At 51.4% G+C, this 18,099-nt stretch overlaps 1 protein-coding gene across 1 annotated transcript in view; it reads left to right on the top strand.

The window, feature by feature from the left end:
- Window positions 1–1,884: 1,884 nt before the first annotated feature.
- FRMPD3 (FERM and PDZ domain containing 3) overlaps window positions 1,885–18,099 on the top strand; it is an 81,176-nt gene continuing 64,961 nt past the window's right edge. The window contains exon 1 of the mRNA XM_061599073.1: window positions 1,885–2,802. The gene's annotated coding sequence lies outside the window, so the exon portion shown is untranslated. The remainder of the gene's footprint in view (window positions 2,803–18,099) is intronic.

The following is an 18,099-nucleotide window of genomic DNA, read 5'->3' as shown; positions in this document are numbered from 1 at the left end:
GCGCTGGGGGGCTTTCGGGAAAGGGCCTTCGCCCTAGCACACACTGCGCGCTGCTTTCTGCAGCAAGCACTGGATTTCCTTCCAGGGAAGGGCCGGAGCAGGAATCGCTCTTTGCCTGTGGGGCTGGTAGGGTAGACAAGTCGGGGGCTGCAGCCATCAAGGTCTGTGCTGTGCTGCCTGTGGCCATGGACGTGGCTCCCTGCTCAAAGCAGATGGCGAAAAGAGTTCGGTCGGCGGCACCCTGCCTGGGGGCACTGTCCCTCTTCTTCGCTCCTGCCTGCCTGCTCCCGCCAGCAGGACAGGAGAGGCCCTCCACCCCCACCGCCCTTGGCCCTCCACAGGCGCCTGCTTTGTCGAGTGAGGGCGCGCATGCTGACAGGGGACAGATGTGGCGCACGCTTATTTGTTCTGTGGCACTTACCGAGCACCCACTTAACCATACCCTTGGGATGGCTCACAAATTAAAGCGGTAACACGCAAGTGCAACTCTTCCGCCTCCGTCGTGCCTGTTGAACAGAAATACTGTTTGCACCCTTGGGCTGCCTTAAACCCCCCCCCTTGAATGTTACAGGCAGATTTTGCTTCAATGCAACATTCATTTCAGGTCAGAGAGGGAATTGGAGGCCCTGCTGAAGTCTCTGGCCACCCCACCCCAAGCAAACTGCAAGCCTCTCGCTTTGCCCGAGGGTCGGCCGCCGCAGGCCTTTCTCCACTGAGGACTTTGCCCCCAATTCAGGAAGCGCTAGCAGAAGATGCTGCAAATTATCCTGATGGAGAGGACAGAATGAAGCAAAGTTCCCCCCTCCACCTCGCGCCCCACACACGGTGGACTGCTGTAGCTACAGCCCAGACAAAAGGCATATGCTCGAAATGCTGTTGTCTTCCTTGCGGGTGGTGCTGCTAGTCTGAGCTGTCAAGCTCCATTTGACGTGTTTGACAAAAGAAGCTTCATGTTCCTTGCCGGCCCAGCCATTTGAACCGTGGCACCCATCCAAGGTCGGGGGGTAGAGAAGAGGAACAGCGAATGGAGCGGAGGTTTCTTCGGAGCTGCGAGCTGAGCGGCTGGAGGCAAAGCACCTCGGGGTGCAGGAGGGCCCCTCCCGGGAATGGCTGCCTGCTGAAGGCGCCCCGGGGTCATCACGACAGCGCTTGGGAAAATCAAGCGAGCCTTGCAAAGGGACCCTCCAAACGCCCTCACTCGAAAGACCCCCGACACTGCCTCTTCCACCCCGTGGGAAGTAAGCAAAGCTGGGCAAGAGTCCGTGCTGGGGTGCCGGTACCGGTCACTGGCAGGGCAGCCAAAGCAGGGCCCAGCACTGCCTACTGCAGCAAAAGGCCGTCTGTGTCCCTCGGGCGGCGGCGTCCTCCCTCGCTGGAGAGCAGAGTCCGAGAGGAGAGACGAGGAGGGGCGGTGCTGTTGCCGCGGTATCCCCCCCTCGGCGCGCGCTCCCTCTCTCCGCCCCCTCCCCACCTGTGCCCACGCGCTCTCCCGCTCACTCCCTCTCCCCAGCCCGGCTGCCTTTTGGCGAGTCTCGCACACCCGCTCGGCCTTTGGCTGCTGCTGCAGCTGCAGTGCTGAGAGCTGAGCGAGAGGCGGACGAGGATGGAGCCGCCGAAGCCGGGAGGCGAGCTCCCCTTCGCGCCCTCCCCGTCGTAGCAGAGGCACCGGATTTGGCCAAGCCTGAAGCGCCGCGGGAGAGAGTCACGGTAAGCCTCTTGCCCCCGACGGGAAAACGGCCTCTGCCCGGCCCGGGGCGCATTCGCGGGTGTCCGACGAAGTGTGCCATTCAAATTCAGACGCTTCTCTCTCCCCCGCCGTTAGTGGCCAGGCACGCGCCGGAGCTGGGGAGCGAGTTGGTCGGGCTCCTAGGCAGCCCACCTCTGGTGGCGCAGGCAGGCAACCGCCCCGCACGCCGCCTTCCCTTTCCCAGGGAGCCGCCACACCCCCTTCCCGGGCAGCCTCGCTGCGTCCGGCGACACCTCGGGGGCCACCGCTTCTGCGAACCTCTGCCTCTTCGCGGACCAAGACCGAGGGGAGGAGGGCAGGCGGGGGCGTTCTTTCCTACCTCCCCAGACTGTTGGTGCCGGAGTTCCTGGGAAAGGCGAGAAAGCGCTCTTTCCTGGCAGCTGGGGTTGCAGAGACCCCGAGCGAGACAGCGCCGCATCCAGCCGCTCCACCTCCGCGCTTCACCCGCTACCAGTGTCTTCCGGGCGGCAGCAGCTCGGCTGTAGGTGCGGACGTCTGGCCCGCGCCCCCTTGTGCCGCTGCCGCGGTGGGCGCGCACCCAGCTGGCCTCTCGCAGCCTCGGGGTTCGCGGCAGATGCGGCGGCGGCGGGGTGCGTGAGTGAGCTGCTCTTCTCGCTGGTTCGGCCTGCGGTGGCAACCGAGGAGGGCCCGCTCAGGCGGGGCAGCGATGCTCCTGCATCACCGTTTGGATGGGGAGCGGCGGGTGCTGGTTCCCGGAGGCTGCTGCAGCCCGGTTTGCGTGCAGGAAGCCTGAAAAGCGGCCCGTCTTCCCGGCGCCCTGCCGAGGCTGCCAGCCCTGATGCAGGCAGGAACTTGCTACTTCCCGCTAGCCCGGGGCGTCGCACTCTTCCCCACCACTCCTCCCAGAACTGCATTCTCACGGTCGCTCCCGGGACCCGTCCCTTCTCCAGCTGCTCACAATCGTGCAGGCTAACGAAAGAGCCGGTTGTCGCGCGCCGTAGGCTGCCTGCAATCAGTGGCGAGATTGGCCGCGCGGGGGAAAGGCAGAGCAAAGAGCGCTGCTGGCGAAGCGGGAGAAAACAGGCGAGGCTAAGGTCTTTATTTATTTATTTATTTATTTATTTATTGTATTTATATACCGCCCCATAGCCGAAGCTCTCTGGGCGGTTTACAGTAAGGGTCGGCCTTGCTCTGAGATCCCCTCGCTCCCTCCCTCTACAGTTTAGAGGGCCCAGGCACTCCTTTCTGAAATCCTGCGCTCCATCTTTCATCTTTAGCAGCAGATTATCCGCCTCTTCTGGGCAGAGAAAGCCAACCACCATTTCACAACAGGTGTCGGTCAGCTTGCCGGAGGTCGCCAGGGGCACCTGGAGGCTGCTATGCCAAAGCTGAGAAGGAGTTTAAAATGCTGCGGTGCTAAGTGAGCTTTTTCGCTGGGGAAAATGTGGATGCTCATGACGGAGGCACAGCAGATGCTTTGGCTATGGAAGGGCTCCCCTCAGTCCCTACCCTCTCCAGTCAAAGGGGTCCAGAGTAGGCCCTTCTCTGCCAGAGAGCCTGGAGAAGTGATGCTAGGGAGAGTAGAGCAGCCTCCCATCAGCCCTGACCAGCACAGCCAATGGTCAGGGCAGTGGGCTTTTTTGTGATGGTGGTCACCTTTTTTTTTCTCCCCCCCCCCACCACGTCAACCATTTTGTGCTGGCACCCACAGCCAGTGTAAGCCCCGGCACCACATTTTTTACCAAAAAAAAAAAAAAGCACTGGTCAGGCGTGATGGGAATTGGGGTCCAGTGGCAGCCTTCCAGAAGGCTGGAGTAGCCATGCCAGGTCCTTGGACAGGCCAGTTGACAGGAAACCCTCAGGGTGATGTGGTGGGTGGGGCACCTGCTGTTCTGCACCATCCTCAACAGCCACTTGCTCATTCAGCCAAGAGGATTCAGACAAGCCCTTAATGTGCCCTTCCTGTTTGGCTCTGCTGCCTCAAGGGTATTGTGGCAAGGGGTGCAGCCTTCAAGAGCCCCAGAATAACGGGTGCCCTTATGTGACATTTTGCTCTGGAGCACCCCCTTTAAGATCTTGAGTGAACAGCATCTCTCACCCTCCGTTCCAGAGGGTTGTTCCATGCAAACTGGAGGGTGGAGGAACCCACATGCCCAGCTTGCTCTTCCTCCTTGCTAAGGGGAAATATTTGGATGGAGGCCATTGCCTTAAGCCCAGATTCTGCAGGTTGAATGGGCTGCCAGGGACTTGGCTCCCTGGTATACGTACATCTAACTGAGCAGACTGATCCAGGGCACTTTCAGGGTTTGTGTGAATGCTGCAGGGAAAGTGAGGCAGCTGACCATGTTAGGGTAACCATAGAAAAGCCATGAAAACAGGAAGAACAGACAGACCAGCAGATGGTGGGGCGGGAAAGGAATTGTACCAGCCTCTTCTGTTCTCAGCTTTAGCTCATCCTGCCTAGAGAATCTTCAGCAGACACCGCCCATTTCTTCCTGGGCCTTTCATTGATTCCTTTAAAAAAGAAAAGTCTTCTGTTAGGCCAAACCTTCTGCAGACAAGACCCTGGTGTTGCATTGGATTTGGCCGGAAAGAGAACTAATCAATGCTCAGAGAGCACAGAGTGGGGAGTCCAGCAGATCTGTCCTTGGTTCTGCCACTAGCTTTCTCAATGATCTTGGGTAAGTCGCTTATAAGAGGCGTCCTTCTTTCATGTCTACATGTGGGTCACTGCAAGGGCCACTTTGCAGAGAAGAGAGGCCTGATAGCGGTGTTTGTAGCAGGTCTTGGGGGAGCACTGGGAGTTTTGCAGTTGCTAGAAAGGGGGAGGGGGAGTGAATTCTGATGGCAGCAGCGGAGCACACAGCAAAGGGCTGGCAAACATTACTTACTATGAGCCATGAACATTGGAGGATCCCAGGCTGGTGTAACAAGAAACTATGACTGTACATTCTGCAGGATGAGGGTGTGTCTGGATCTTCCTTAGTTATGGGCATCTGACTGTCTGTGGTTCATTTTTTCTATCTGGGTTATTTCTCCCCCCCCCCCATGCACACACACATGATGGCGGACAGAAAAAAATAGCATGTTTTTGTAGTATGGGGGGATGTCAGCATGTTAGGCATCTTGGGGTGCAGGCTAGAATCCTGTGATATCTGGGGTTTTTTTACCCCCTCAGCCTTTTGACAGGCTTCCTCTCTTGGTCTCCCCAAAATGGTAGTTTATTTTCCACAACCAAAAGGTGCTCAAATGAGCTGCCACATGGCTATATTCTGGTTTCTGGAGTGGCTTCATTTCTTTGTTTGTAGTAAAAGCAATCAGTTAACAAATGGTGATAATCACAGTTGTTGCATCTAATGGGAGACATTTGCAAAGAGAAAAAACATTCCACTAACATCAGGACAAGATGCTGCTTGTCTGCGTTGGGTGTATTCTAGGATCTGAGCTAATTTTGCCTATTGTTTAGAGGCTGGAGATCAGGTGGATCTGCGCTATGCTCACATGTCCAGAAATAAAGTGGAAATGGCCAGCCTGTCCTTCTCATCAACCACAGCCTTCCTCCAGGGTTTGCTAAATTGAAAGCTGACCAGCTGAGTTTGTATGGAAGACAGTTGGAGGAACTGAACTGACTGCTTGCTCCCTGGAGGCTTTGTGGTTCAGTTTGGGCTGTTCTGGAAAGGGGCAAATGTGCTTGCAGCACTTGGAAAGGGGCAGGCAGAAGCCCCACATCAGCCCCCAATGCAGTTGTGTCAGGGAAGTCATCATATTGTGGTCTTGCATTATTATATTTTTTCCCACAATATGGAAAATTATCTGTGCATCACATGTAAACAATTATTTGCCTGCTCTTGGTTTTTATTCCCATATACAGTTACACCTTTCTTTGGGGTTTGAGTGGTGTGTGCTTGTGTTCTTAGAAAGGGAGGGTCCCTGCTCTTGAACAGCAAAGGATGGACAACTCCACAGCCTTCATGGCTGGTCCATCCCATGGTAGGGCCCTGCAGTGCTGACGGGTGAGGTGAAGTTGCTGTTGTCTTTGGCTTTCCTGGGCAGGGGGGTGGGGGGCTCTTCTGGGAAGTTGGAGAACTCCCTTAGAAGAGATCTCGAGTATGGAGAGCCTTCAGGAAGCAGCTGAGCAACATCCTATTTTGATTTTCTTCAAAAGTCAACAGCCCCATCTGGGAGGGAGCCAGGAGCCTGGGTGCAACATAAAGACAGGCCAGCAGAGAAATGGAGCCAAAGAGAGTGGCCCTTTGCTTCTCCTGCCTGTGCGCCAGTCCCAGCCTTGTCAGGGGCTCCCTTACCAACACCTGGGCCGGACTCAGCAGGCTTCTTGGCAAACAAGACCAACACTCAACCCCCAGTGAGGCGGATTCTTGCCTGACACAGGCAACCTAGGCTTGTCTCCAAGAACATTGATGGTTGCCTTGTGCTGGGCGCACTTCCCCTTCATGTAGTCAGCAGCAAACCCTGTTTTGATTGCAGCTCAAGCAGCAGCGTGGTGCCATTTCATTAATTCTCCCTCAGAAACATCTCTGTATGAAGATGTACTCCCCAATTAAATCCAAGACAGAGGGGACGGGATGCTGTCCTTGCCGCCACCTGCAGGACTCAGGGTGTCAGGCTTAGGCCCTCCCCCTGCCCTCCCCCAGAGCAAGTCTGCTGGGTTGAGCAGAGTGCAGAGAGCAGGTGGTATTGTAGGAGAGGGACTCAAGGCTTATATAGGCTATGGGCCGGGGGGTGGAGGGGGGGACATGTGAAAACATCCCAAACAGGGATAACCAGATGTGCAGTAAGACATGAGCATTGGGAAGGACCACAGATCACTGGCAGAGCACGTGCCCTGCATGCAGAAGGCCCTTGTTTAATCTCCAGCATCTCCACATAGGGGAGAGCTGCTGCCAGTCAGTGTACACAGTACTGAGCTAGATGGACCGATGGTGCTGACTTGCACAAGGCAGGTGCTTCCTGTTTCCAACTCTTCCAGCCTTCAGCCTGAACACAGAAGGCAAACAGTGTGTAAGGGGGCTGGAACACGGTCTCCACACCCCTCACCCTTCAGTGTCGCTATGCACCAGGCGTGCTGGTGCCATGCACAACCTTCCCACATCGAGCAGGAAGGGCTTGCATGTGTCAGGAGCCTACAAGCTGCATGTCTTTCAAAATGGTTCACAGACTTTCCTCTTTTTTTTGGAATTCAAACCATCTGCAGTGCCTCCTAAGCACAATAAATCAGTTTTCCTGTTGCTTAGCGATCTTGTTTGCTCTGCTCTAAAGTCACATAACATCCAGTCCTTTTCTCTGCGTGCCGTATTAGAGGTCCCTGCCTGGAGGTTGTGACGGATATTTGCTTGGTCACTTCATTAGCAAATAATGACCAGGAGGGTCAAAGACTACCACTTGGTATCTTCTGGGCCCTCGCGGAGGTCAATCGCCTGGCATAAGTGGCAAAGGGGAATCTGCATGGTCAGACTTAAGGGAATGGTCAGGAAGACTAAAGGGGACAGTCAATCTCATTGAGACATTGAAGCCATGAGTAACTCTTTGATGGTGGGGGTGGGGTGGGAGGATTGGCCAGATTTGGAGAGAGGGGGACCCTGTGCAGGAGCCCCTAGTGTGCAAGATAAGATCGCTGTGCCCCAAATGAGGAGGCAAGATTTTGATTCTCAACAAATTCTTTGCAACAACATTCTCAGCCTACCTTGTGCAATTTTGCAAGATTAGATTACAAGGAGAGTGTTACTCTATTATTGTGGTTATTATTTATTATAATTAACATTTTCATAGTGGTTTAAAGGGTTCAGAGCACTTCACAGGAATTATGTAGTTCTAGTCCTTATGGCAACGCTGCTAGGCAGCCCTGTTTTGTCTCCATTCCATAGATTGGGGGATGGTGTTGGGGACAGAGTTGAGGCCACGAGAGATTGGCTTGCCTAAAGCCACCCCTGGAATTATTTGTTCATTTCATTTATGAATAGCTTCCCACAAGGTATGTGTTGCACCACCTCCCTGAAGTACTTCTCTGTTCAAACATATTTTGCTTTAGGATTGAAGAAACTTGCGAAAGGGGTTCTGAACTGCAAAGGGCATTTGGTCGTCCATGGGATCAGGACCGCCCTTTTGAGCAGCCTACTCATCCACCTTTAAAAAAGAAGTAATAATTTAAAATTATAACATTGAAAGGGTACCAGGCTCCTGGCAGTCCAGAGAAAGTGCTGCTATCTCTCAGCTTCCTTATCTTGGTGAGCATCCCGGTAGACAAGCCTTTTTCAACCTGCTGCCATGCAGATGCTGTTGGGCTGCAACTTCCGCCCAGCCCTGACCACTGGCCATGCAGGCTGCTGGGAGCTGGAGTCCAGCAACATCAGGGGAGGCACCAGGTTGGGGAAGGCTGCAGTAAACAATAATGGGCTCCCTCCATCTACCCGTCAGTCATTTTCTAGTTCCATTCACGTCCTTGGAGCTTGAGGGTTTTTTCAGGTTAGGCTGAGAGGTCCTGGCTAGCCCAGGGTCACCTCATGGATTTTGAACCAGGTCACCCCAGCCCAAAAGCAGCCCTCTCCCCTCTGTGCCCTGCTGATGAAGAGAGCGAACAGCGCTTTTTTCATTTGACTGACTTCATTAAGAGCCACACTAATGTGCCCCGTGATGAGGCAGCTGGTCGTTCCTGAGGAAACCTGGCAATTGGATTGCTGTGAATTTTGGAGAATTTTTTTAAAGCTTCTGGGAACCTCTGGAGTCAAGGCTGTTTATAATTTGAAAAAGGAGTTCTTAACAGTCATGCATGCACACACAGCAGGGCAAGTCCACTTTTCCAGCCTGTTCCAGGCTGCTGGGGGGGAGGACTGGCACCTCTCTTGGGGTGGCCTCTTCTTGCTGCTGGCCAGTGAGGGATGAGTCCTCCCTGCACATGCCCCCCAAGGGGTCCCCTGTGTCTGGGAGAGGCCTCCGTGCTGCTCCCTGGCCAGACTGGCCCCTTGCACCACCATCAGCCCAGGGCCAGGGTGCCGAGTGACATTCTTTCCCTTTTCCTGTAAGCAGGCATGCCTGGCATTTGCCCAGACCATCCAAGCACAGAGCAAATGGAGCCCTGGCATCAGTGAGGCATGCGAGGAGCTGCTAGCCCTGTGCTGGTGAGCCAACAGCGGCAGTTTGCCAAGGATGAAGCTGCCATGAGGGGCTCTTTGGCAGGGGGGGCACCTTTCCTGCCCCTTTCTGGGCCTTCCTGTGTAACATCTTCCAAGTGGTTTTACGACTCAGCCCGGCCGAATGGAACCTCGAGGCTGTTCCAAACCAGTTCTGCGGATGGGTCCAAAGAGCAGCTGCAGCGACGTGGGAGCTGCATGCCTGAGTGTCCCCAGAGAGGAGGAGGCAGAAGCTGATGCTGCCCTTGCTGCCTCCTTAACTTTGCAAATGGCCAGTCACAGGAAGGCCATTGCTACCTGAGACGCTGCGAAGGGGCAAGTGAGGCTCCCTACTCATGTTGTTGGGCAGGTTCCAAATGGAGGTTTGGGAACAAAACCTCTTGCGGTGAGTGGCAAAGGAGAGGAGAACGTTGGGGTTCCTCCCGGGCTCCTGGCATGTTCCTCACCTGCTTCACAGACCAGAACCTGCTCCTCAACTCTGGTCCTCCTGACACAGGCAATGAGGACTCATTTGCTGAGCTGCACAGAGCCTGGTGGGTTGGGGCAGATTGCCCTTCTCCAGGCCAGAGATCCCACTTGGGCCTTTGGGGACGGACGGACACTGATTTGTTCAGACACTAGTTGGAAATGAAAGCTGTTGGTAACAACCCTGAATGCTCTTTCTCCCTCCCCCCCCTCCCCCCCACCCACTAGTCTCTCGTTCCCTCTCAGGCCCCCAAGTCCTCATTGCCAGCCACCTCGTCTGGACGTTCCCCCATCACCCACAGAATGCTTCCTGGTGCCTCTCTGCAAACTACAGATGGGCCGATTACAGAGCAGGTCTGTGTGAGGATCCCACCTCAGACCTCCACCTGCCAGGTCCCTCCAGTCAGGATCCTGGTTTTTATTTGTTCTCTCACCGGCTCTAGCACAGATCTCGTCCCCTTCTGGCTTATTGTTACTTTGTGTCTGGGTGAACTTGCAGGCCACAACCCCCCTGTATCTTTGTGCCAATAAAGCATACAGCCCTGGCTTGCCCTGGATACTTGATGATACACTATCTTTTCACTGCTGCCACCATTGATACTGTTTCTCCACCTTGGTAATTACTCTGCCCACCCTTCTGGTCTGTGTAAACCCCAGCCGAGGATCAGGCCTTTGGTAAACCAAGAAAATATTTATTTATAAACACCAGGAAATAACAAGATTACTTATGGGATATTTAACAAGCGTATGGTTTCATATATTGTGTTCCTCTTTATGTTTCTAGTCATATATAATCTGCCTCAATACCAGCCAAATATAATACAACCCACAACCAACTCCAAATCCCAAAACTCCACCAACAGAACCCTTTCTCAACTGTCATCCTCTCATTTATACCTTCAGCCACTCAAACGCTCAGCCAATCACAATACAGCATTCTCTAGCATTCTAGCCCATGTACTCCCCCCTCTCACTCAATCCACTTACCATGTATACTTTAATAAACCTGCACTTACCATATTTACAGTTATCAAAATACAGGGGTGTCACAGTCTGCCCTCTGGGCTCCTTAATCCAGCAAAATTGCTGCCCCTTAGTTCTGAGTCCACAATATTAAAAGGACCCCCATTTCATCTGCCCACATGTATTGAAAGGGCAGGGGAAGTGCTTCCTCCCTCCCACAAAGGATGCTTTTGAATTTTTGCAATGGCAAAAGAGTCTTTTAAGTGGTAATTGGAAGTCTGTGGCAAGTGATCCTTGGTTATGCACAACCCAGGCCCATTCACTAACTCCACCAGACATCAGTGGTTTCATTTGGTGAGTGAAATGAAGTATTAAGGCAAGGAGGGGGGACCTCTTTGGCCCTCCAGATGTGGTTGGACTCCAGCTCCCATCAGCCCCAGCTAGCATGGCCAATGGTCAGAGTCTGTGGGGGGGAGCAATAGTCCAGCAACATCTGGAGAGCAATAGGTGCTCCCTCCCAGTATTCAGAGGTTATGGTCAACTGATTGATTCACATTCCTCTGCTGCTCTATGTCTGCTCAGAAACCACACTGGGGGCTCTGTGTGCTCATGTGGTGCTCTAGGAAGCACCGTGGCTGGAATGGAATCGCCACATGCTGTTGCAATGACACTGAGAGTGGCATCTGGTGGTGGGCAGGACCCGCTCTTCAGGCTCTCAAGCCCCTCTTTCTTGTGGTTTTATGGGCTTTGTGGAAAGGCAAGAGTTCCGCCCTTTGGGAAGTGCCACCAACTGTGCTCGGGTCAGAAAATGTCTTGGAGGGTTAATGAGGCTGGGATGGTGGGTCGATGTTTCCTGTAGAGCAGCCACATATTTTGGACTATAACTCCCATCAGTCCCAACATCGTATGGCCATGCTGACTGGGGCTGATGGAACCAGTAGCCCAAAACATCTGGAGGGCACCAGGTTGGGGAAGGCTACTGCAGGTTGACATGCCTGGCTGAGGGGCAGGTGCTGTGCTTGGTCTCCCTTTTGTGGCGTTTGCAGTAGTCAGTCACCATCCAAAGTGTTGCCATTTACTTCTCTCCTGCGGTTCCAGCGAGTGGTGGCTTCTTCCTTTAGCTGTCTCCTCCTGGAGTGTGTTTGCAGCTTCTCAGCTCTTCTGATTTTTCTCTTTATTCTGCAAAGTTGGTCAATGTATTTGGAATTGTATGGAGTGCATTAAGTCAGAGAGATACAAGCGGAGGGCATCAACTCCAGTGACAGCTTTGAATTTTTTTCTGTGGGTCCAGGAAATTGATATTGCTGTGAAGTATGGATTTTAGGTGAGATATTTTGATGGCTTCCATAAGAGAATTTGTAAAAAGTCCTTACTGTATTGATGGGTCAAGTAGTGAATATCCACCACTCCCTTTGTAAGGCTTAAAAATATGTGTGAAAAAGTAAATGCAAAGCACATAACAGAAGCAAATGAAGGAAAAGTAAAAGGCAAGAGGAAGAGAATTCCTGGGGGACCCTTCTCACAATAAGAGCTGTTTTATTGGCATTGACTCGGAGGGGGACCCCAAATCTCCCAAATTGCAGAAGCATTTTATGATAACCCACAAATTGAAAGAAATACCTTATTCATAAAGTATTTATGTTGGCGATTCTAAGGCACTGCACGGCTGAGGCTCCAGTGAGATTTCTGCATAATGCAAAACTGAAGCCCTTCCGTTTTATACTTTAATGAGTGGATTAAATGTCCAAATTTGGTTCAGTGGCTCTTCTGGAATCAGCTGCTTGTTTGGGGAAGTCATTATAATGTTTGCTGAAAGAAGGCTTGGAAGGATCCAGGGGGGCCTTCTTCCACCAGTAGCTCCCAATTCTCACCTGCAGAGTCTTTGGGTGGGACCACCCCCACAGAAGCTATCATTCTCAATGGAAAAGCAATGGATAGGGGCTCTGGGGTGGTGTTCTGTGCCACCCCCTTTGCAGCCACCCCCCCTCACATGCATACACACATGCGCGTTGGGGGGGACAATTGAGGCAACCTCTCAGGGCTGCCTCTCACTCTTCTGCTGGCACTTGGTACTGTGATGCTATGGGAGAAGGTGATGAGCTTTGGCCACCACCTCCTGCTGAGAAGAATGGAAGTCATTCCTCCCAAGAGCCTCCTGTTTTTCCTCTGGGGTGTCTGCAGCCTAGATTGGGTTTAATGGGGCATTTCTACTGGCAGCTGTGGAGCTGGTCATGGTAGGGGCAAGCTGTGTTCCGTCCTAGGAGGACCCGGTCTGGGGAGGTGTGGAGAGTTTGTGTCCTTATTCCTGTTGCTTCTGCTGCTTCTGGGAAGAGCAAGGAGCCTTGGACTCACTAGCTGCCCTGTAGGAGGTGCTCCAGCCCAGGGACAAAATCATGTTGGGGGGGGGGATACCATTTTTCACTTGAAAGAGCAATGATTAGACAACAGGAGCTTTTCTAGTCACCTTCATCTTATTTCTTAATGTTTATTGAGTATTAGTTTTCTTTTATTGTGGCCACTTTGAAGGCCTGATGTTAAAGTTGCATTTATGTATATGTATGTAGTATGTGTGTGTATATACATACACACACACACACACACACATTGTGCACATGTCATAAGAATTACCATGTTCTGAATGACAGCCTTAAAATAAAGTAATTGCAATTTGGGGTGCTTGGTATCCTGATTCAAGTAAAGATTGCAGGAAAACTAGGATGTCATGAAGATTGCAGTGATGCAAGAGCAGGCTCCAGGGTGAAGAGCCACACACAGTGCTGTACAGAGGTCGATCCAGAGCCACATCTGGAAGTAACAAGCAGGTGATCGGTAGGGTCTACACTGACAGGCAGCAATGGCTGTCCAGAGTTTCCAGCAGGCCCTACCTGGAGGTGTCAAGAATCAAATCTGGGCTTCTCTCCTTGCAGAGTGTGTCCTTACCATTGAGCCACAGTCCTTCCCCTTACCTGCTCATTGTTGCAAAAGTTGCTCTATGCACATATCTGGTCTGTTGTTTGTTTTAAGAAAGCTGCTGTCCTAACACACAGTTGGGTCCACCATCAGCAAAGGTGATGGCCCAAGCAGGGTGGACATCAAGAGGCACAGGGCTCTGGAACAGATGGAGAGGCAAACAAGGCAAGGTTAGGACCTTGGGTAAGGACCAAAGTGCTGTCTCAGGATCATGGTCAGTGGCCCTGCCAGTGAGACAGAACAGGCAAGTTCCCTCAGTGGTGTATTGGAGCAACTGACAGGCTTTATAGTCTGGTCCAGCTAGTCAGGATGGAAGATGCACCCACCAATCTGGCCTGGTAAAGGGCTAATGCCTTTTTGTAGGAAGTGGAGCTTCAGGGATTTCCTGATCTCCTGAGGAGTCTGTAATACCGTTATCAACACTTCAACTGTCTCAGATGAAATAGAGAGGTAGAACTGGGTGTCATCTGCAGATTGATGGCACCTCACTCCATATCTCCTGATGACAGCTCCCTGAGGCATCATATAGACGTTAAATAGCATGGGGGACAAGATAGAACCCTACTGAACATCACAGGATAATTGCCGTGGTGCTCAACAGTAGCCTCCCATAACTACTTTTTGGAAGTGGCTCTGGAGGTATGAGCGGAACCACTGAAGTACACTGCCCTCAACCCCCATCTTCTTGAGATGTTCCAGAAGTGTACCATGGTCAAAGCCACTGAGAGATCAAAGAGGCTACATTCCCCTATCTCTTTTCCAACAAATGCCATCAACCAGATGAAGCTGATCTTTGCAACTGATTTAATTTAGGGAGGAGTCAGAATAAAAAGCCAAAGCAGCACTGGATGGGTCTGGGGAGGGGGCCAGTCTTAAGGAACATGCAGGAAAGAGGAGAATGAGAACATTTGGCCACGCTGAGTTTGCAGTGCTGATGAGCCATTTGGGCAGAAATGGAAGAGGAAAACTTGAGGGGTTAGGATAGCAAGTTATATTTAGGTGTCATCACAGTAGAGGCAGTACTGGAAGCTGCAGGTCGTGATGAATTTCTCACCCTCGGGATGAAAATGTCTGGAATAGCAACATAAATATTTTGCCAGCATTCTGCAATTTCCTTGGGTTGATAAGGAACTGACTTTCAAGCAACCACACACTGCTCGCAGTCAAACAGTTCAAGAATTTGTCGCAATGAATAGTTAGTTTCCAGGCAACCCTGTTGGCTGGTGATCTAAAACAATGGTCTATTAAATGCATGCAAAATAAAGTGAATTAATGGAAAGAAGGGGAAACAGGACAGTGGCTGCAAAAGAAGCAAAAGGAAATGGTGTCGTTCAGTCCAGATAAGACAAAGGTATGCTAGTTGGCATTTGGCAATAAAGGTGGTTGACTAAGAAATGGGGGTTCAGCTTGCCCTGGGTGGAGATGCAATCCCCACAAGGGGTGAAGCTTTAAGTATGGGGGTGTGACTAGATCTTGCTTTGCAGATAGGTGTGCAACTGTCAAGGCACATGAGCACCTGGTGGTTGGCTGGTCAGCAGTTGGAGGGGCCACTTGCTTGGCTCTCTTTAGAACCCACTTCTGCTTCTCTGACCTGTGGTTCATGGCCCAGATGATGAGGAGGAGCTGCTGCCTCCTCCCAGGAGCTTCTGTTAGCTTCCCAGCAGAGCGACAGCAGAGGATAGCAGCAGAACATGCTGTCCTACTGGGTGGATCATAGAGGGGAAGCACAATTATCAGCTTCATGAAGCTTATTTTGCTGGTAGGTCTTCAGGTTAATGCATTGTCGCAGTTGCTTGTGCCGGAGGGTGAAGCCAACCAAGAGAAGCGGATGCTGGATTCATCCCCAAATCAGCCTTCCCTTTCCCAGATATATTGTTGCTTAGATTCTTAAGGGGACCTGGGCACACTTCTCATGGAGTGTCTGATAATATCAGTGGGAAATGAGACCACAAGGCTGGTCTGTGCTGGATGCAGTTCTTGAGGCATCAGCATGCCAAGATTGATCAAAACTTCTCATTCATTCATTCTGGGCATTCAGCACTGAGTGACGTCCACTTAATTAATTAATTAATTAATTAATGAAGGGATCCATTGGCTTATCAAACACTTTTCATCAGCTACGCTTACCTTCTCCCCATCCAGAAAGCTGTGCTTCCCAGTGTTGTCCCCAGAACATTTCTGCATTTGATGTTGCTGGGTTCTAGTCCTCTGGATTCTAGCAGCCTAGATAGGGTCCAATTCTGACCATCCCTTCGCTGTTCCCTTTGCCCCACAGTCCTTGCAAGCATATTCCCATCTCTTCAGCCTTCAAATTATTGTAAAGAATAAATTGGTGTGGATTGCTGCTAATGTGTTGAGCACAGAATGTCTATATCTTGGTGTGGAGTCTGGAGCTTTAGTGCAGAGGTCAACTGGTGCTACTGGAGGGCAGGGGCCCCTTTCAAAGGCAGCTACAACTTAGTTGGCTATGCTGACAATCGGTGCTCTCTGGAGCCCTGGGCTGCACAAGGTGATCTTTCCTTCTGCAACTGTGACTGATCTTTGAGTGGAAGTGGCTCTCAGTGTCCTGGCATGATGGTGAGAGACATCGGAAGCCAGTGGAGGCTAGTCCATTAGGGCAACTGGGCATTGCTTCATCAACTTCACCTCAGCCTGCCCTCAGCTAGCCCCCAATTGCATTTTTGCCTACAACCAGTCCAGGGGGGGTGCACTTCCTGTCAGACCATTGGGCCTTACAGCTCAATATTGCTACCAGGTGCCCTCCAGAAGTTGTTGGACTGCGGCTGTCATCCTCCCTGACCGTTGGCCATGCTGCTGGCTGCTGAGGCTCATAAGAGTTGAAGCCCAGCATATCTGGAGGGCACCACGTTGGGTACCCCACTGACCCAAAGGCAGGGGACTTTTAGTCAGCCCTCTCTGGAGGCACCAAGGACTGACTGAGACCCTTTGCATGCAAAGCAGATGCTCTGCCACTGAACTAGATGACCTGCAAGTTCATGTTTTATCATGATAATCATTACTTGGTTGCCTAAATGCAGTGCTGTCTTAAATTCTACCTTATGTCCTTGTGAGCTGTTCTCAGGACTATTTTGTATGGGAAAGCTGCATAAACTTAATAACGAAGAATTATTGTTCTGAATGGCTTGGACTCCATTATCTCCCACTTGTTGGAAGTGGGGCAAGAGCAACTCCAGTTTTGTTCCTTTGTTCATGTTCCAGAAGGGAGATAGAGTTAGGGTCCTCCAGATGGATAGGCTTGACTACCTTTACCTGGGATGCTCTGACTGACTTCCTTCCGTTGTTAGACTGATATTCTTAGGGAAGCTTATCTGCCCCTCTTCCACCCTTTCCTCTCTTCTTCAACTGTCTGAGAGAGAGGAGACACCTTTGTCCAGGGAGGCTTGTGTGGTGCTTTTTCTTGATGTCTTTTGGGCAGTGTTAGTTTGGCCAGGCTGTTAGGTACTATGTATTTTTAGCACTGTTTACACCTAGCTTATTTCCTCTCCCTACTGCTCCCTTTTTACTCTGGATTTATTTGCTTGTTTGTTTGTTTACATGAAGCATTTTAACCCTTTTCTTCAGCCAAAAACAGCCTCCAGAGCAGCTTTCAAATATCAGTAATAACACAATCCTTGACCTCAAGCTTATAATCTAAAAGGCATAATCTAAAAGGAAAAGAGTTTGGGAGTAAAACTCGGGAACTCCTCCTTAGTTGCTTAACTAAGTTATTATAATGACCAGCTGGGATGAAGACAGTTCAGGGAGAGAAGGAGCCAAATGTAGTTGGTTTCTCAGCAGAGCCGAAGGAGCGGCCCTGCTTCCCTTCTCTCCCTTAGCTGGCTCCTGATGGAATGCCTACTGGCCAGTGACAGTTGATTGTGGGAGGAGCCTGGTGGAACTGGTCTCTCAGCAGAGCCGATGGAGCGGCCCTGCTTCCCTTCTCTCCCTCTGCTGCAGCCTAATGGAATGGCTGCTGACAGGTGACAGAATATCATGGATCCTGTTGTATTATTGCATTATTAGAATGGTAGTTCTAAGAAGCTTTTGCCAGAGTAATTTTAAAAAGACCAGGGGGAGACCACCTTGCCAAGCACCCTCTTCCCAACAGATGCCTCTGGAGAAGCCACAAGCAGGGCCTGGAGGCATGGGCCCTCCTTCTTGGTATGTCCCTAGCCTCTTGCTGTTCAGAGGTACACCGCCCCTGAACCTGGAGGTTCCATTTAGCTTTAATGGCTTACCACTATTTATTTATTTATTTATTTATTTATTTATTTATTTATTTATTTATTTATTTATTCAATTTATATACCGCCCCATAGCTGAAGCTCTCTGGGTGGTTTACAACAGGTAAAAAAAATCTGACATACAATTAAAACCACATATTAAGCAGTTTAAAAATAAGTTAAAATATTGATAGAACTCTCCTCTTCTTCCCAACGAATTGTGTACTGAAGAGCTTTTTCTGCTGCTGGAGGCCACCATCCAGCAGGGCCTGGCTGACACAGCAATCCCACCCCACAGTAAGCGTAGCCTTGCTCTTGAAAATGCTAAAAGAGCCTTGAAAAACGAGCAGTTCTCATGGATATGGCTTGTTTTTTCTGCTGAATTTAAAGTGCTTGTCTGTGGCCACTTTTGAGGTTTCTTTTTCCACAGTTCAGCTCAGCTGCACACACGACTCGCTCTGTTGGGGGGCAGCCGTGGCTTCAGAGCCTCCAGTGGAGCAGCTCTGCACTATGGAAGGGAGTTGGGCACCCAGCAGCCTTGTGGCATGCGAAGGGCACCCGTCCCTCCTCTTGGCAAGCAGTGCCACTGCCCAAAGGGAGCCCTGCTTTTGCTTGTGTCTTGGGC

This window comes from Rhineura floridana, chromosome 16 (assembly GCF_030035675.1).
Source record: "Rhineura floridana isolate rRhiFlo1 chromosome 16, rRhiFlo1.hap2, whole genome shotgun sequence".
NCBI classification, from domain to species: Eukaryota; Metazoa; Chordata; class Lepidosauria; order Squamata; family Rhineuridae; genus Rhineura; species Rhineura floridana.
This window is presented reverse-complemented; position numbering and strand designations above follow the sequence as displayed.